This window comes from Mercenaria mercenaria, unplaced genomic scaffold (assembly GCF_021730395.1).
Source record: "Mercenaria mercenaria strain notata unplaced genomic scaffold, MADL_Memer_1 contig_3486, whole genome shotgun sequence".
NCBI lineage: Eukaryota > Metazoa > Mollusca > Bivalvia > Venerida > Veneridae > Mercenaria > Mercenaria mercenaria.
The window spans coordinates 1-21591 of record NW_026461628.1 but is presented as its reverse complement, the minus strand read 5'-3'; the positions used below and the strand labels follow the sequence as shown (position 1 = coordinate 21591).

General features: G+C 33.6%; 1 protein-coding gene across 1 annotated transcript in view; it reads right to left on the bottom strand.

The window, feature by feature from the left end:
- Positions 1–21570, bottom strand: part of LOC128553110 (interferon-inducible GTPase 5-like) — a 41259-nt gene extending 19689 nt beyond the window's left edge. Inside the window, exons 1-2 of the mRNA XM_053534224.1 lie at positions 21446–21570; positions 18678–18722 (exon numbers count right to left, since the gene is read on the bottom strand). The gene's annotated coding sequence lies outside the window, so the exon portion shown is untranslated. The remainder of the gene's footprint in view (positions 1–18677; positions 18723–21445) is intronic.
- Positions 21571–21591: the final 21 nt, after the last annotated feature.

Below are 21591 nucleotides of genomic sequence, written 5' to 3'. Positions count from 1 at the left end.
AATGAAAAACACAGCAAACCAAAGGTTTTACTTTGATTTTACCGTGTGACGTAGTTTTTGACCCCAGATGACCCATATTCGAATCTGGCCTCGATTTTATCAAAGATTTCATTCTGAGAAAATTTCATAAATATCAGTTGAAAAATACAGTAAGGGGGTCAGGGAATATCCCCTAAGGAATTTCTTTTTGATATACAGGTATGAAATGGTGGCCTCTTGTCCATTTTCTAGTCTAAAATTTGAAGTAGATCTGCTAGAACAATTAGGGATTTGACATCTTATTTTTTAAAGTTTTGATAAGATTTGTACGGTGGTATGTTTAGGACATATGTTATTTTTTTTAAGATTAAATTATCTCGTGCGCACGACATCTTATCTTGAGCGATCAACATCTTATCTCGTGCGCACGACATCTTATCTCGAGCGATCAACATATTATCTCGTGCGCACAACATCTTATCTTCAGCGATCAACATCTTATCTCGATCGATCAACATATTATCTTGAGCGATCAACATCTTATCTCGAGCGATCAACATCTTATCTTGAGCGATCAACATATTATCTTGAGCGATCAACATCTTATCTCGTGCGCACGACATCTTATCTCGAGCGATCAACATATCATCTTGAGCGATCAACATCTTATCTTGAGCGATCAACATATTATCTCGAGCGATCAACATCTTATTTCGTGCGCACGACATCTTATCTTGAGCGATCAACATCTTATCTCGAGCGATCAACATATTATCTTGAGCGATCAACATCTCATCTCGAGCGATCAACATATTATCTTGAGCGATCAACATCTTATCTCGAGCGATCAACATATTATCTTGAACGATCAACATCTTATCTTGTGCGATCAACATCTTATCTCGAGCGTACGACATCTTATTTATATATATTAAGGCCCTTTGTGTGTGCATTTAGGTCATCAGTAAAACATACGGACAAGTTGTTAATTAGGGTCCCGCCTATTCTGCTGTTATTTAAACTTCCCACAAGTACATGTACACGTTTATCACATCAATTTGGAAAGCAATGCATATAATTGGTCATCCTATCTTCAAAATCAAATGAACATAACCAATGATGCATACTGCATGTTAGAACAGCAACAAATTTCAGTTCGACTGATAAATTCGCGCAGAAAAGTTGCATGTATGAATTAAGGGAAAACAAGGAAAATCGTTTAATATATGGGCGAAGTATGGAAGCCCTGGAGGGACAATTGATTTCCGTACTTCCCACTTCTGACTTCTAACTTTTGCACTTCTCACTTCCAACTTCTTGACTTCCTACATCCTACTTCTAACTTCCGCACTTCTGACTTCCAACTTCCTGACTTTCAACTTCTGATTTCAAACTTCCACACTTCTTACTTCCGACTTCTTGACTTCTTACTTCCTTCTTCTAACTTCCGCACTTCTGACTTCTAACTTCCGCACTTCTAACTTCCAGACTTTCGACTTCTGATTTCCAACTTCCACAGTTCTTACTTCCGACTTTTTGACTTCTTACTTCCCTCTTCTAACTTCCGCACTTCTGACTTCTAACTTCCTGACTTCCGACTTCCAACTTCCGCACTTCTGACTGCCAACTTTCTTTTTTGGAAGTCGGAAGTAAGAAGTGTGGAAGTTGGAAGTCGGAAGTATGAAGTCAGGAAGCTGGAAGTCAGAAGTGCGGAAGTTAGAAGTCAAAAGTGCGAAAGTTAGAAGAAGGAAGTAAGAAGTCAAAAGTCAGAAGTAAGAAGTGTGGAAGTTGGAAATCAGAAGTCGAAAGTCGGGAAGTTGGAAGTCAGAAGTGCGGAAGTTAGAAGTCAGAAGTGTGGAAGTTAGAAGTAGGAAGTAGGAAGTCAAGAAGTTGGAAGTGAGAAGTGCAAAAGTTAGAAGTCTGAAGTGGGAAGTACGGAAATCAATTGTCCCTCCAGGGCTTCCATAGCGAAGCCTACATACTATTTTTTTTGTCAAGGACTTAAATTTATTTCTCTGCATCATCACTGACATTTTGCTGCCTTTTTTTATCAGTTTCCGTATTTAAATGTCTAACCCTGCAAACATGTGAAACGGTTATAAGTATAATCTAAATAAAAACAAAAACGGTGGCAGCCGTTTGTTTTTACTAATGATCTGAATTCACACAAAGGTCCTTAATAGATATTGATAAGATGACCGAGAAAAGATGTTGATCGCTCGAGATAATATGTTGATCGCTCAAGATAATATGTTGATCGCTCGAAATAAGATGTTGATCGCTCAAGATAATATGTTGATCGCTCAAGATAAGATGTTGATCGCTCAAGATAAGATGTCGTGCGCACGAGATAAGATGTTGATCGCTCAAGATAATATGTTGATCGCTCGAGATAAGATGTTGATCGCTCAAGATAATATGTTGATCGCTAGAGATAAGATGTTGATCGCTCGAGATAATATGTTGATCGCTCGAGATAAGATGTTGATCGCTCAAGATAAGATGTCGTGCGCATGAAATAAGATGTTGATCGCTCAAGATAATATGTTGATCGCTCAAGATAAGATGTCGTGCGCACGAGATAAGATGTTGATCGCTCAAGATAATATGTTGATCGCTCGAGATAAGATGTTGATCGCTCAAGATAATATGTTGATCGCTCAAGATAATATGTTGATCGCTCAAGATAAGATGTTGATCGCTCAAGATAAGATGTTGATCGCTCGAGATAAGATGTTGATCGCTCAAGATAAGATGTCGTGCGCACGAAATAAGATGTTGATCGCTCAAGATAATATGTTGATCGCTCAAGATAAGATGTCGTGCGCACGAGATAAGATGTTGATCGCTCAAGATAAGATGTTGATCGCTCAAGATAATATGTTGATCGCTCAAGATAATATGTTGACCGCTCGAGATAAGATGTCGTGCGCACGAAATAAGATGTTGATCGCTCAAGATAAGATGTCGTGCGCACGAAATAAGATGTTGATCGCTCAAGATAATATGTTGATCGCTCGAGATAAGCTGTTGATCGCTCAAGATAAGATGTCGTGCGCACGAGATAAGATGTTGATCGCTCAAGATAATTTAATCCTAAAAAAATAATGGTATGTCCTAAACATACCACCGTAGATTTGTATAAAATTATGCATCGTTTTATAATTTCTGTGAAGACAAGCATAGAATGTGGAAATTCTCTATGTATTGTATATTGACATACCAGTCAATGAACATGTTTAAACAAATATGCCCTAGCAGATACTAGATCTATTTGTGCGTTTGATTCCATCCTATATATTCCGTGAATATATTAATATTTATTCACACATTTATCAGTTCTACCAGGAAAGGCCCTCTAATTTAGGACATTTGAAACACAATCTTTTAAAAACATTTTCTACACCTTCCTATAAACAAATCAAAACGGTTCATGTAATAATAGTCGAGCTAATAGACTAAGTATTCTTTCTCAAGCAAACTTTCAGCTAATCCAGTGTCTACGTTCATATTTGTTTTACGAATAATTTTCTAATCTCTGAAATTCATTTGCTGGTACCGGTACTGGCATACTATGGAGGGTTTGCAATTTCCTGTGACTCAGAAATGCTTTCAAGAAGTAATGCTAGTAGTTCTTTTAATTCAGGTAGTATTGCTTGAAGCAGAGTCTGCAACATTTTCGTTTTTGTCGTTTGAGCGACCTGTGATGTAATGTGAAATAATGTAATATAATGTAAGATAATGTTTTATATAAATATATGTAAATTCCCAGTTATGACATAAAAAATGAACAAAATAATATTAAATAACTATATCCTAAATACCAGATTCATGTTTCAGAATGCTTATCTAGGAAAACATTATATAAATATCATGGCAGCGTGTTTGACATTGATATTGTCAACCCGAGGGAGGAATGCCACCCAAAGCGAAAGCCGAGTGGTGACATTTTGTTTCAAGGGTTGACAATATCAATGTCACACACGCTGCCAGATGATATTTATCATGCCTAATAAAAGTTTGTACATAAATGTTAAAGAATGATTTTAATCAATTTAACTTAACTTTAATCTTTAACACGGTAATCGCCTGTGTACACATTGAATAGTGACGTCAATACTATATGTGTACAAGGGAGGTAATCATATGGCTAAAACACTGAAGCAGTTAATTGCCCGAAGATGACATTCAAAATATGAGCGCGGTGACATGACCTGACAGTCCTTTTCGCTTGGTCACGTGTCAAAAAGGTTGAAAATGTTTTTGATAGTCAAAATATCTCTCTCTCGGGCAATGGAATTTTATCATTGTAGACAAAGAGAGATATGATAAATTTATTGATCTGTTTTGGGTTTAACGCCATTTTTTCGACAGTATTTCAGTCATGTAACGGCGGTAGTCCCTACAAACTTGTTCTCCGCAAGTAACTGCCAACTACTATACATGAATTATTAGAGGTAGAAGACGAATGATTTCAGACACAATGTCTTTTATCAAATTGTCGCGGAGAACATATGCCCCGCCCGAGGAGGATCGAACTCACAACCTCGCGATCCGTAGACCAACGCTCTATCTACTGAGCTAAGCGGGCGGGCTGGGAGGGCATTTAAGTAAAAAATCGATTCATATGTTACCCTAGTCACACATAGGGCGCGGATAGCTACGTCTAGCTACGGACAGAAACGTACTAATCCGTATCGATCCGTACCTGAGCCGTACCTCAGAGTAGTCAATCGTATTAATTCGTACCAAAACGTTGTCAAAACGTATTCAAAACTTATTCCAAACTTGCAAGTTTTTCCAACTTTTGAACATGCATAAAAGTTTGAGCGAACCGTAGCCATTTGAGCGTGACTTTAGTCCAATTGGCTGAAACTTATTCATCCGTAGTTAAACGTACTTAAACGTAGTTGTCCGTGCTGTTACGATCCTCGTCGTAGCCGAACGTAGTTATCCGAGGCTACTCGTACTTAATCATATTTCAACGTAGTTTACCGCATTACAGTCCGTGCGCTGGGCAAGTTGCAAGGCGCAGTAAAACGTAATTCAACGTAGTACCTCGTACCTATCCGTACTTATTCGCGTCCTGTATTCTTTCGTTTGTTTCCTGTTTCTCACCATTTTCCCGTACTAACTACGGACAGAAACGTACTAATTCGTATCGATCCGTACCTGAGCCGTACCTCAGAGTAGTCATTCGTATTAATCCGTACCAAAACGTTGTCAATACGTATTCAAAACTTATTCTAATCTTGCAAGTTTCTCCAACTTTTGAACATGCATAAAAGTTTGAGCGAACCGTAGCCATTTGAGCGTGACTTCAGTCCAATTGGCTGAAACTTATTCATCCGTAGTTAAACGTACTTAAACGTAGTTGTCCGTGTTGTTACGTTCCTTGCCGTAGCCGAACGTAGTTATCCGAGGCTACTCGTACCTAAGCATAGTTCAACGTAGTTTACCGCTGACCCGGGGTGTTTTAAGAAAAAATGCCTTCCATAACTTGCAAAAAGGATCTTTTCCACCGGCTTGTTCAGGGGATATACCCCAGGAAAAAAGTCTTCCATAGGTTGTCCAGGGCTGTATTTTCAGACGGCTTGTCAAGAGGGATATTTTCCACAAAAAAGCCTTCCTTTTTTATAGGGGGTGTCTATCCAGGGGGTCTCTGGAGACGGGTTGTTCAGGGGCTATTTTTCGAAAAAAATATCTTCCATGTTTATGGGGGAGGGGGTCTGATGAGACGGTGTTTCCAATGGATGTCCAAGACGGGGGTCTTGAAGAGGTTCTCTGGAGACAGCTTGTACAGGTAGCATTTTCCAGAAAGTTTGCCTTCAATAGGTTGTCCAGGGTGTCTATCCAGAGCTTCTCTGAAGACAGGTTGGCCATTGGGGGTCTTCCATGGTTTTCCTGTAGACAGTTTGTACAAGGAAGTATTTTCCAGAAAAAATGCCTTCCATAGGTTGTCCAGGTGTTGTCTGACCATGGGGTCTCTCGAGACAGCTTGACCATGGGGGATTCAAAAATGCCTTCCACATGCTGTCAGGGGGTGTCTTTTGAGACGGCTTGTTGGGGTATAAGTTAGAAAAATGCCTTCCATATGTTGTCCAGGCGTTGCTCGTCCTGGGGGTCTTTCACGATGACTTGTCTAGGGAGCGGGAATAAATTTCTGGAATAATGACTTCCATATGTTATCCAGGGGATACAATGGCTCAAATTACTTTGTTTCCTCTACTAATGCCTGTCCAAGGGTGTGTTTTAGAGGTTCGTCTAGGGGGGTATTTGGGGGCTCAAATGTCTTCCATAGCGGTGGGGGGAGGGAGCGGATATTTTCTGGAATTGCCCATTGAAGTGCCCTTTGTCTTAAAAGGGAACCGGTATTTCTGGTTCCTTCTTCGTTATAATTTCTATGTAGCTGAATACCAATATCACCGGTACCCTTCTAAATTCTAACTGCGTTCGAGACAAGTTTCCTGTTATAACTTCTAGATAATGTTTTATATGTTTAAAATTACGGAAAATACTTTCTGAATGAAAAATTGCGATGAAACACTTGTAAAGTGTATGATAAAATTTACATTTAGTGATTAGCAAATTAGAACCTAGAGACAGAAAAACGGTTTAGACAAAAATAAAACTTCAGCTGTAGCAATATATCACATAACAAAATATATAAAACCCATTCTGCGTTCAGGAATTTTGTGACAAAATTGTATATCTTACCCTATTGATTTACAAAATAAGTTTGATTTTCCATACAACAAATTAGAAAATGGGACATAGAAATTAGAAAGTGGGAAAAAGAATATTAGAATGTTAATTGTATCAAAGTAACTTACATGCAGTAATAAGTCATTTACACGAATGAATTTTTACTTAAATCCCCTTCTATTAAAACAAATGTACCAATTTACATGCTTAAGAAGTCTTTAATTTATTATAACAAAATTCATTTCATATGCTAAATATTTAGAGCAAAATAAACATGATAAATATCAGGATTTAATCAATTGCCTTAAAATCATAGCAAGAAATATTTAAACGCCATATACAGACTTATCAATGGCTTAAAATATTTCAATAATTTCCTTGGATAATATCGAAAATGGCGGAGCTCAAAAAGTTGTTATTTTTGATAATTATGTTTGTAAAGCCAATCAAAACAATATTTCAAAGTATTTCATCGGGTCCGACTTTATGAATGTTTGGTTATTTTTCTTATTCAATCATGATAATACAAAACCCCAACAGATATAAGTCTTAATTGTTCTAATTATATTTTATTTGAATGTACAAAAATACTAAATTAAGATTAACAATGAAAATAATTGCTAAAATATTGTAAGGAAAGATGTAAATCAATTTACTTTATCAATAGTATTTAACTATATAAACACGAATATTCAAAAGTATTAAAAGTTCAGAACTGATGACTCTGTTTCTAAAACTAAATTTGATATTAACTTAATAAATAGATATGTTACAAGGCAATAATTTAAATATGTTAAAAGAGAAATGGAATTATATCTCCATTCAACAAAATATATACTTGTCGTTTGACATGGGTGATAATGAAGTAACTAATCCAGGATACCCCGATAAACCCAATGATGCTTTTTCAAAATTTTTGTGTTTAAAAATCTTCAAAAGTTAGTCAATTACTACAACCTCAAAGACATAGAAAGTATTAAATAGACACGCGCAGCTGAAGTAAAGAATATTGCATAATTAAGAAAAGTCTTAAAAAGTAATAAAAATGTAATAGTTGAGTTACAAGGTAAAATTGACAAAGAAACGAAAGCTGTGTCCAATGCAATGGATGAACTTGAAAAGAAATCTGATTTGAGAGATGACCAAATAAAGGAAAGAAGTATTCCTGGCAAGTTTGAAAATTATTCACGAACAAATACAGGAATTAAAAGAAAGTATGATTAGACATAAAGAACTAAAAAGACAAGATTGTTGAAGTTGCGAACAAGGTTACGGAATATGTATCAGTTAGACATCAAATGAAATTAATACCCACATAACAAAACAAAATCAAGCTCTGTTAGACACATTTTCAAATAAGCTTACCAAATATAAATCTGAGCTTGAAAGGGGAGCTTCCCAAAAAGATGATGACCACGAAACAGCATTAACTAACTTTACCAAAGAGTCAAATGATAAATCAGAAAAAATTAAGAAACAATTTCGAGACTGGGTTAATATTGTCAACGCATGGCATAATAAAAACTGTGAACACTTAATTAACTTACAGATATATTACAAAAAGATAGCATTGAATGTAATACTAGAATTAAGATATGGAAAATAATTATACATTTGAAGATGTACAAGATAATAGTGACCTAATTACAATTAACAGCAAATCAATTATCACGAAAGAAGATGCAATAATTGAAGTACAACACACCTTAAAAAATAGCCAGAGCAAAAATTACTGTCGACAATGTGTCTGCTTCTGATGTTGCCGCAACAAAACGAATTGATGACTTGGGTGATATTATTTTTATACTTAATAACAATATAAAACTATATAAGAAAATTCAGAAGAATCAGGGCGTGAGATTTTATTTTTGGAATACTACAGAAGCACTCAACTGCATGTAAAAAATGTAAAGCCAGTAGTAGTTTATGATTTTGAAGATAGGAAGCTATCACAAAAAGTGTCAAATTCCAAGAACTTTTTTGAACTATTTGAAACAAAAGCCAGTAAACCTGTAGATAAAAAAACTCATTTTATCAAATTATTATTATAATGACATTCATGGGGATATGAATATTTATACTGCATTACGAATTCAAGACGACAGGAGTGGTCCTCAAAATTAGAAACTTCTATTAAGGGAAAATGTACAGTTGTTATAAAGATTCTGTTGACTAGGAGAAATATTTTACTTCGTTACCTAATTTATTAAGACTGTCTCTGATGCATTTTCGCACCAGCAACCATAAGTTCCCTATTGAAACCGGCCGCTGGGCCCAGTCATTTGTTCCACATGAAGAGCACAAGTATCGACTATGTCATTTTAGCAGCCTTGGTGAAGAAATGCACTACTTATTAGAATATCCCTTCTTTTTTGATAAAAGATCAAAGCTTATACCAAAAAGATTTTATCAAAGGCCAAATATTATAAAGTTTAAAAATTTTTCATCAAGTACTTTGACAAATCTTACTTTCTTTGTTAAAGACCTGATTGAACATTTTAGAAGGTAGTAACAAATTGCGTTAACTTACGTGCTTTTTAAATCCATATCCATTATCCATAGTAAATATGCGTATCACATTTTAATGAATAAAATTATTCTGAAATAGTATTTTAGTCAATCAAATCGCGCGACTGTAACTCATTCATATAAGAAGATCGTCTAATACAAAGAAATTCTCGTGCGAAAGTACTTCTGTAGTCACTGTGTATTGAACTTAAAAAAACATTGTAACTGGTATAACTCTTTTCTCTATTGTCAAAGAATTAAGTTTCTACAACAATACCCATATCTTAAACGATAAACTGAAATGTTTTTTTACCACGTGCTATTTAGATATTCTACAACCGATTGTTCTTACCTATAATATATATTGTTTCTATAATACTTATTTGCTCACATGGTATTGCAGGATACTTGTACTTTGTAATATGTGTCATCAAAATTAAAGAAAATGTTCTTTTCTGTTCTGTTCTGACAGGGAGTATATTATCGAAATTTATCTTGTCTTTAAAGATACCAGATTTATAAGTTATTTTGAATTTAAATTTGAAACGAGGGGTGATTTTGCCAAACCTGTTAATATTCCGCGTAATTGTGGATTTCAAGGAAAAAACTAAAATGGGGATACGCATTTTTCTTTATTGCACCAATCAACGCTGAACTCCAACATCCGTCCCAAGAAAATATAAATGTGGAACTTTCTATTGAACCAGGAAGTCATATCAGATTCTATCATATGAATGAAAAAGTAAATGAAAAAAAATAGCTAAAATTAAACAATAAGAAAACCGCCTTTATTTCTAACAGCTACAACAGAAGATTATGTAGATAGGTTACTGCTTATGCTAGTCTAGGTTTAACCCGAAATGGTAACAAACATAAATCAGACATTCTCCAAAGTTATAAACTGAGCAGAACATAAGAGAAAAAATGATTCTATTTCCATTAATTAATTATCTAAATAGATTCAAAATAAAAGATGTGATTTCTATAATTGGTCTTAATGTGAAGAATATTCAGTTAACTATTTATGACGCTTTAGTATCAATATAACCAATACCATTGTTGAAAATTTATCTTTTGTCATCGTAACATGACAAGTTTTATTAATAACATAACTGAAAAGATCGTGCTTTCTGAACAAATAATTTTAAGATATGATTTAGTCTTTTTTATATACATTTACCTTTTTGTTATGTTTTAATTATTATTCTAATAAATCAAAATACATTTACTTCTAAATCCTACAAAATCAACAATGGAAATGCCGGCAGCCTCATCTTTAAATTTGTCCGTAACTTTTTCAGTACTTTCGAAATAAAATTTTGAGTCTGGGCTGTAAGTCAAAAATGCTTGTCCTTGTAAAAATCATTCAGTACAATGTGTTTTTAATGTCTACCCTTCAAAACAGTTTACTGAAGGAGCTCCTGGACAAATACTGTTGTATGGACCCGTTTAAGCTAATGTCTTGTTGGTATATTAATAAATTTGTTGCGATTTAATCTTTTGGGTCCTTTCAGTTCTGCACATGGAAGAAAGTCGTTTTTCAAATAAATGTTAGGGTTGCTTTTTTGCTTCTGATTAAAGGAATCCTTGATTGTTTTTTCACGTTGTTCCATATTCTCGACAAGTTGCGATTAGGTCAGCCTCCACCAGTATAAATTAACGTTGTGTAATAAGAAGTTTGTTTGTTTCAAGTATACTGTATTAATCCAATGTTCCTAGGGCTTGTATTTTAACCATATACTTTATATCATATGCATTTGTATATCGACATTCATGTGAAGCTGTGACCAATTTCTGCCAAACATTAATCAAAACGAAATAAGTTATTAATTGCTATAGTACTATGTTAGTAGTTAAAATTATGTATTCATACAACTGCCTGGATTTGTTGTTTTATAGTATTTTTATTTTCTGTGCCAATCTTCAGTAATGTGTTTTTAATGTTAACCATTCAAAACCGGTTACTGAAGGAGCTCCAATCCTGTTTTAAGGACCCGTTTTAGCTAATTTCTTGTTGGTATGTTAATATACTTGTTACAATTTGATCTCCTTTCAGGACATTTCAGTTTAACACATGAAGACGGTCGTTTGCAAATAAATGTAAGGATATTTTCTTTGCATTCAGTCAGTCGCATAATAAACTTTCTTTAATTCTATGAATATCAAACAAATTCTTATGAAACATTATGCTGGAAACAAAATGAAGGTTTGGCTGTGTACTTTAATAAAACATTTTCAACATTTGTAAATTTTTTATCAGTCCCTATTCCCAATTTTACCATAGTTTACCGAATATCTTGTTGTTCATGGTTTTAAAAAATTCCTTTCAAAAGATTTTTTTTATTTTTTTATTAAAAAGGGAACTGTACTTAAATCAGAAATATATTTCACTAAGTTATCCAATGATCGGGACATAATTTGAAAACTGTCAATAAAAAACAAAATCACTTATCATAATTTTTACCTACTTATTGCATTATATAAAGACTATCATAACTATTAAATTTTAGGAAAAATGTAGGAATTTTCGTTTTTAGTCTGAAATCTTTATTATATTTTGAATGAGCGCTACCTGTCAATTTATCTGTTTTATGACAATGATGACTTGCTTTTACTTCTTCTGTCTCATATTCTTCACCATGAATATGCCAAGAAGTTGTTCTTTCAATAAAGCCTCATCTTAGACATAGTACTAGAGATCAGTCAATGACACAGATATTTATCTTATTCTTCATATATACCTGTTCGACCTCATGACACAAGTTAAAAGGAATAATGAAGTAAATGTATGGTTTAAAACTTAATGATTAGTCATCTAATTTTTATCTCAATTCTCATGTTAAATACTGCATAAAATTTTCTTGTTCCTCTATATAATATGTGATATGACACAAATAATATTACGTTTAAATTTCAGCTAAAAAAGTGGATATGAATTTATTTTATTAGACTTAAACATGTTTTCGAAGTCACATAGTAATTATGTATTTGACACTTTTTGGCATTGAGATAAATTCTTCGTCAATGATCCAGGTATAATATGAGATCAAATGATTATCGACTTGATAGGTAGGACTATTTGCAAGAGCAGCTATATGGAAATTAGATAAGCAGTTTCAAAAAGTCTTAAAAGAAATTGTTTCAAAATGATAAAATCAAGTCCTAAGTACTATATTCAATCTTACATTTTGCATTTCAGCAACCAGCACTATTGTTTGAATTGTCTTTTTGCCACGCCGGTATTTTTTCCTCTGTTAACACTGCAAAAAGACCTATATAAACTTGAGTTTGTTTAGTATATTTATGACTGTAACCACAATCAATATGTTTTTCATATGGATCAGTAAGTGAAATATTTTCTTAGTTATTCTTTCAAAGTCAGCATAAATTACAACATTTAGATGTTAATGCTAATTTCTAACAGACAGCTGACTTCCCTTTTCTGGCATTCTTACACTTTGAGCACCAAAACTAGTTAAACAATTCGGAAAATGTTCGTTTAATACTACATATAATAATTGTGAAAAAAGCATTATAAGCATGATTTACAAAAATGTTGTTATATTAGTGCTTGGTTTTATTTCACACCAATGTATAAACAATTCGGAATATGTTCGTTTAATACTATATATAATAATTGTGCAAAAAAGCATTATAAGCATGATTTACAAAAATGCTGTTATGTTAGTGCTTGGTTTTATTTCACACCAATGTATAAAAGTGTTTTTCTTTTTTTTATCGAAACATAATAGTTTGTTTTTTCTTCGTTAATCAATAACACATCAAAGTGTTCTTCATATTGAAATTTTGAAATATACAAATATACATGTTATTACTTTGCTCTTTATATTTATCCATTCTTTTTCATGATTTTTGATGGCTTCGGTAATTCTAAGTAACTCGAAGTAGCTAAAGGACTATATTATGTATATGTATGTAATGACTCCATTCTCAATCCACTACCATCTGAAATCCAAAAAAGAATTTTATTTATTACTTCATCGAAAGCTTGACGTAAAGCACTTTAATTTCGTTTTCATTGATAACAATTAAAACGGGGCCTCCGTGACCGAGTGGTTAAGGTCGCTGACTTCAAATAACTTGCCCCTCATCGATGTAGGTTCGAGCCTCACTCGGGGTGTTGAATTATTCATGTGAGGAAACCATCGGCTTACGGAAGGTCGGTGGTTCTACCCAGGTGCCCGCTCGTGATGAAATAATGCACGGAGGGGCACCTGGGGTCTTTCTCCACCATAAAAGCTGGAAAGTCGCCATATGACCTATCAAGTGTCGGTGCAACTTTAAATCTAACAAAAAAGAAAACAAACTATTAAAGCCTTTGACTGACAATCACTTGACTTATATGTAGTTACAGGCTGGTTAGATGAGTCTGATAAAATTAAATGTTATTGTTTTTTGGATTATGTTTATATGCAATTTAAATTTTTTAAAGGTATCGTTTTGAAGATTCCTCAATTTCTCTTACAGGCATCTATATTTAATATATTTCATGTTCTGAGCAAAACTCAAATATTTACACATATCTTTTTTAATAATCGTGTGATATTCCAAAGTTTACACGATTTTAACAGCACATTTTGATTGTTCCTGAATTTATTCCAAGGTCTTTTGGTGCTGTACAAGGTCTTCTGAATGTTTTTCATTCTCTTTCGTAAATCATTATTTTTCATCTGTCTGTAACAATCACACACCCTTTTTGTACACTTTTTTTCCGGTATATAACAACTACTTGTAGGGAGTCAGTAGCGCAGTTAGCGGGTTGCACTACAACGCCAGCGGTCCTGGTTCTATTCCCTGTCGCGGCTGATATCCCGACTAGTGTTCAGTACTAGGAGATTTACTTAAACTGGTACTGTTTCCAGCAGTATCGGCCTAGACTAGATGCTGGGGAGGTAAATATAATGCCTGCCGTGGGCTCGGCTGGAAATAAATTGATCCATTCATTCCAGTTGGGGACATCGTCGACTACCAACGTTAAACAAGAAACTTTACCTTTACCTTTATCATTTTCTTATTGATTAATTACATGCTTTTTACTTTTTTTTTTATTACGTTTAGATGTAATTATATTTCCTTCTCTTGAAATACGAATGTATGACTTTTAACATTTATATCTGGATGTGTTATTTCACCAAAAGTGCAAGCCAGTTCTGTTGTAATCATAGAGTTGAGTCCATAAGCTATCTCTTTATACTATACTTGTAGAAAAATATTTTTTTAGAAACGCACACTAAGATTTATCACTGTATCCATGTATCTTAGATTCCTTCAGATGCATTTCAAGAGGCATTGAATAGTTCATTTTCCTTCTTCATTTATAAAAGTGCTGTAAAAGTGACTACATATACTTTACTGTCTTCTTTTACATGTTCAATTCAAGCTTGATATATCAGTTGTTTTATCTTAACATGATGATATAATTTTAAAATAGTTTTCTTTTTTCCAGCGTCCAGTTTTAAAGAAAGAATAGTAATTCCTGGCGGAATAGCTCCAGTAATTGCAACAAATATAGGAATAGCAGGGACTAACGCTAAAAAAGCTGAACAACCTAGAATTCCGGATGGGATTTTTAACGCAATATTCATTCTTTAACGAAACTTATAACTGTTTTTGTAAATGGCTGCAAGTTAAGTCTATAATTAAGGTTTTAGATCACTAATAGTAATGTTTACAAAATGGCCTTTCCTTGGTATATTCTGAAAGGTAACCGTGTTTTGCACTATTTTGCAATTTTTAAACAACTTTTACCATGCCGTTTTTTTATAATTTTAAATAACTTATGGTATTTCCTCAAGCTCAAGTAGAGACAAATTTCAAAGTGATAGCCACTATCCAAAACGTTTGCAGAGAACTAATTATACCATTAATTTTAATAAAAGAAACATCAAACTATTGGTAAACAATTATAACACACAAAATAAAAATGGCAATATCATTTTTTCTATGGTGCCTCAAGTAAACGGATTTAATGAGACAGAATTCATACTTCAACATTAAAAAAATAAGGTTGAATGCTGTGTTTCTGTTTTGAATTTTGCTTACTCCATTTAAGAATAACCTTAGGGCAGACGTAAAACCTACCTAAATTTCTTTCACAATGTATAATCTATGAGTGAAAGCAAAATAGAAAACTTTCACCGCGTGTAACTCAATATTTTTAAAGATGTTAACTCTACCCCTTCTGTTTAAGTAGTAAATTCACTTTGAACACCAAGAAATCGCTTATAAGATTCATCTTTTTCCATTTTTATACGAGAAATCAATAATAAGTCTTGTAAGAAGTAAAAACTTACTAAAAAAAACGAAAATAAGGGGGAAAAAATTTGGTCCCAGTAGGGCTTGAACCTACGCCCCCCTAGGAATTGCAGTAAAAGTCGGCTTATGGTAGGAATTGAATACTCTTAAAAAAGGAGGTTCTCTATTAGTGATCTAATACCTTAATTGATCGGCCGTTTCTATTTCATTGCTGTTTATTATTTTTGAATTTGAACTCATAAATCTGTATAAAATTTATACCTATTTGAAGAAAAGGTTTCTTAATGAATCGATCATTCGGGAATTAAGATATTAGATTCGTCGCTGTATCTTTTCTATCTAAATAATAAGTCTTATAATTCTAATCACCCAGGCGTCGGCATCGGCGTCTGCGTCTGCGTCACACCTTGGTTAACGTTTTGCATGCAAGTACATACAGCTATCATTTAAAGGCGTATACCTTCGAAACTTATTTTTCTTTTTCTTTTTCTAGGTCAATTACCAACCTTACAATTTTACATACAAGTTACTATCTCCAACACTAATGCAGATATTGAATTAAAACTTCACATGGGTAATAAAACTAGTTAATAGCATCAAGTCTCATAACTGTGACTGCATTTTGGTCAAATTATGCCTCATTGTGGACTAAGAAAATCGTGGTTAAAGTTTTGCGTGCAAGTACATACAGCTATTACTAAAAGGCATTTAGATTTGAAACTTATTTTTTTTCTTTTTCTAGCTCAGTTTCCAACATCACTGGGTCAAGTCGCATATCTCTGAAATGTAGTTTGGGCAAACTATGACCCCTTTTGGACATAGAAAATCCTGGTTAAACTTTTTAAATGCAAGTTACTATTTTCAAAACTATTTGGGATATTGAAAATGACTTGAAACTTCACATGTGTCTTCGGAGTTATAAAACTAATTGATTGCATCAAGTCTCATAACTCTGACCTGCATTTTGACCAAACAATGCCCCCTTTTGGACTTAGAAAATCCTGGTTAAAGTCTTGCGTACAAATGCATACAGATATTACTAAAAGGCATATAGATTTGAAACTTATTATTAGACTAGAATGCTTTGTGTTATTATATTTACAATATTCACTAAATTATAAAGATAAAAGTAAGTATTGTTTGCTGTAAAATATTTCTACATTAATCTTTTTTAAACTTCCGTTAATTCTTTCTAAAAACTACTTCCTTCTCTTCATTAAATGTGTGATACCTTTCTAGTGTATGCCTTTTTAAATGTTTTGAAAGTATTATCATAAAATTATTCTTATTCGTCCACCCATAAAGGTTTTGGATTCCTTACAGGCTTCGGGGAATTTCGTCTTTGAATTCTCCCCTCTGAAACTATCTTATTAATAGCTTCTGTAACAGATTTTTCAGTTCTATTTCTTAATGGAATAACCAAAATACATTTGATAAAACATCTATCACAGGCAATGAGTACTTAATACCATTCTTAGAAAATGCTTGCATGTCAACCAGGTCCGCCGATCAAATTTTATCAATATTGTTCACTATAACTGAACGTTTTTGAAATTTTTGTTTAATTGGTTGATGTAATTCTTCACTCCAGTTTATTTCGTGGAATTTAGCCATTAAGTTTATTTTAAAGGCTTCCACCTTTCCCCCCTTTTTTGTACTTTTGACTAAGCACAACATACCGATTGTTTGTATAACATTGCTTTATGAGTGTCAAATGCTTCACCAATACGTTTCGCAACATTTGATTTATTATAGGGTAAGACACTCATAAGGTCTAACTTAAGTTTACCTTTTTTTGTCATAGCGTCTCGAAGATTTACACGTTCAGTAAATTTCTTTTCTTTTACACAATATATTTGTTTTTGACTCATTTATGTTATTTGAGATAGTGTTTCATTGTAGTTTCTATTTTGTTTCCAGTATCATTTTTAGTTTAGTGTATTGTGAGGTTACAAGTGCCGTTATATGATCTATGGTATAAAATATTAAAAATCAGCGACAAAATAAAGAAGGAAGACATAAATAAAATAAATAAGTATTATTTCAAAGAAAAAAAAAACCTGATCACGGTTGGGATCGAACCCGGGACCACTGCGATACTGAAATTATTTCCTCCGTCTTACCGATTACACTATAGAGGCCTGCATATCTAAATGCAATTAAATGTCGATATGTTTAAAGCAGTTTACCTCATGCAAAGGGTTTTGTTTACAATGATTTATTTTTTTTTATATTTTTTTATACGTTTTCAGTGTTTTTTCCCTTTTTTATTTTCATGCGTTTACAGTGTTTTTAATTAACTTATTGATGATTTAAAAGCTGAACATAAACATTAGCATATAATTAATTAACCGAATATCCATCATATTGCAGATAGATAAATCTTTCAAAATAATTTTCATTCGTCCGACTGAAGTACTGATATGTGTGGTTGAAAAGTTTTAATCAAGCTTGAAATCATATATGTCACTACTTCATGTAGATCTTCCATGTATTTTTGACCGAGGAAAATCCGCTAAAAGGAGTAACTGAGATAGGCAGAAGCGGTAGCTGGCACTTGAATAAGTGTGCCAACTGAACTGAACTAGCAGCTGACATTTGAATAAATGTGTCAACTGGTAAGAAGGAACACGGGGAGAGGTGATTGAAGATAATGTAAAAATTGCCGGACCCGGATGTCTGTAGCCGTATAGCTTGCATTTTACTTAATGTTCTTAAATTTAGAATTCATATATAACATTTGATCCCAGATATTAAATTGGTCTGTAGAGGTCAGTAACGATAAAGGAGAACAGTTAGTAGAGGAAAAAAGTATGCGCCTATACCGGCATAATTTAAACTACTCTCATGCGCCATGCGGTTGTTTTAACTACTTAAAAGTAGTTTTCCCTAAAACAAGAACGGATACTCGCACAATGCACTTTGCGCTTTTTCACACAGTTGTAGAGTCTAATGTTGTTTCTTTTAATTTGGAAAATGAAGTGATAATTCAGACATCATTGTCTTCTTACAACCGAAAACATATTTGATCGCATGAACAAGAAAGTATTCATAGTGAAACCGAGAAGCTCGTGCGTATGGGTACTAAAAGCATATCTGAGATATGATGGCTTAAATTACTGTTTAGTTCATAAAACACAAAATTTATAATGGTAAGTACTGTATCAAATACGTGAAACTAATAAACTGAGGAGTGAAAGTATTACAACCTGATTGCAGATCATCGTCTTTCCAATGGGTATCTTCAACATCGTCTGAAAGAATAAACAATTTTAAAAAGTTTTTTTTTTGTATACAACATGTTAATTCGTACATGTACTTAGATTTAGTGTTATCATATTTTCTGGTCCCTTCGGATCAGGGATTCCATTCAATATCTATATAAAGAATGTTCGCTTAAGCTACTATAGCATGCTACAGCATGCGCTGTTTCGGTCTCTGTTTTACAGAGGAAGAGACAAAACAAAGCAATAATATTTCAATCGGTGAATGATATTTGTAAAAAAGATTTTGAAAATGATTGGAAATAAAGTCTCTAGATGCATATACCCGTTGAAGTCCTTGTTATACAGTAAGCAGTGTCTTAAAAAGCAGGCAAAACTAGTTTCAATTTCAGTCAAAAAAGTGAAAGACAATGACATTTTTTTATCTCTGTTGTAAAGCTTTATAAGTAACTTGTCCAAATTTATTTATTACAGACATCATCTGGTATCAGAACAAAACACAACTGATGTAATTAATATGTTCGTTAATCAATATTAATAGTACAAAACTTAATTTAGATTACAATTATGATTATCTGTACGTTTCACGACACGTACGACAACAACATTCGAAATTAGTGTAGTTAAACTGGATAATAATCTTTGTTTTAACAACATCCTGCCCCCATTCCCTTAGGGCCACACCAAATTGATGTTTTCTTCTTCTGTTCTTTTCCAAAATAATTTCGGGCGAGCGAGCGAGCGATTTTTTTTAAATCGTCACTTTTTGAAGCGAGCGAAAAACAATGAAACACACAAAAAAAAAAAAAGAGTAAATAAACGCTTGTGTCATATTTAACACCAAATCAAGTATGTTTCTATTCATAAGCCGGAAAAACAAATGTGTGAGAAGTGATATTCAGACAGCTTTGTCTTAAGAGTATTCAATGTTTAATTTGTGATGCATAGAATAAAAAGTAAGAAATAGTTCAGCTCTTTTATTATCTGAAATGTCTTACTTATTCCATATCACTTAACAATTGTCTCCGCTATTGACATTAGACCTTTTAGCCCTTGATGCTGGACAACGTATCAATTGTAAATGCAGATCACACAACTCCCAACTGAACTTGTTAATCTGAGGTGGTACTATTCGGTACTAAGTCAGCATGCTGGGTTTTACTGTCGGAAATCAAATGATGAAAACCCAGCACTTTGAGAGTTTGACTATTCAAAGTAAACAAAAATAAATATTGACACTTTTGTTGCTTGAAATGCCTGCCATTCGTCATCTCGGCATGAGACAAAAGAGACATGGGGTGGGGGGCATTTTGTTATGCACGATTTTTAAAGCTATCGAATATTACAAAAAAATAATCGAATAAACTGATACTACCGGGATAAGTATCGCTTCTGTGCGGTAGCTAGACCACTGGCACCAGAGCAGAAAGAAAATGCCTATGTACATGTTATATCCTACCCATAGATATTCTATAAGAACCATGGTCATGAACGGAAAAGTGCTTTAACACATTTCAATCGTAAGGTTCTCACCTAATAAGTTCGGTGAATGTGTACCCAGCATATTGAACAAGCGGTAATTTATCTTCAGTCGTGCACCAGTCACATTGTATCAATATTTCATATTGCAAAGATACTCGACATATTTTATGTTTTTCGTTAACGTTACAGAAAAACTTGCGTGAGCTCCCCTAATGAACATCCGGTCTAGAGGCCACGGCAGTGTGCACATGTTAGGCGAAATGTAAACAAACAAATACAGAATGCAAAATATTCACAGTTAAACAATAAAACTCGAAATGATGAATGGAGTTCATCTTATATATGTTTTTGAATTTTTAGTCATACATTGGTATACATCTGTACTGTTTATTTAATTTATATTGCACATTTATGCTGCAAATACGCATGTTAGCGAACACGACTGACATATTTTCACATCAGCCAATCAGAATGTGTGTTCGTAGGCTAGACCGGAATCTCACTAGGGAAGTTCAACGAAGTTTTTTGTGTAACGTTGAAAAAAACTATAAACAACGCGTGTTTGTCTCAGATAAGAAATATTGAAGACAAGTGACTGGTACACAATGGAAGATAAATTACCACTTGTTCAATATGGCGGTTAAAAAAATCAAAATACTTTTTTTTTCATTTGCCGTAAATTGGTGCGGGAAATCCGACGATAGGTAATCAGTTTGGTGTGGCCTTGTGAAGTAGTTAAATATTTTACAGTATTGCCATCAAAACGTATTTAATCAACAGTGTTTTATGTAATATTCCTTCGTTATACCATATGAGTTCATGTCCTTACTCTTCATTGAGGTAAACGAATCATCCAAATTTGTTTTCCTGACAGAGCTTATGATAATGATTTAGTGAAATTTAATTATAAATAAATAAATTATAGATAAATTTGGAGTAGGAAATGATGACAGAAGTTTTGCCTAAGAAAAGAAACAAAATGAAAATCGCTTTTTACACCACCGTAGTGAGTCCTTTTTTTCATTTGCAAGCTTGAGTGAAAGTTCAGACATAACCGTCTTCTTACTGCCGAAAGAAAACACTTAATATCGGATAAACAAGAAAGTATCCCTAGTGAAGGCGAGCAGTTATTGCGTATTTTTGCTGAAAGGGTGTGTGTATCTGCCTTATGATGATTTACATACATGTAATTCATAGAACACAACATATATTAACGAAAGGTAAGTGCAGCATCAAATAAGTCAAACAAATAAACTGAAAGTATCTTTTACCTGATTCCAGATGATAGTCTTTCCTATGGGCACCTGCAACACAATCTGAAAGAATATACAAATTCAAAAAAACAAAAACCCTTTTTTCAATAGAACATGCTTATTCATACTCTGATTTAGTGTTGTTATATTGTTTGGTCCTTTAG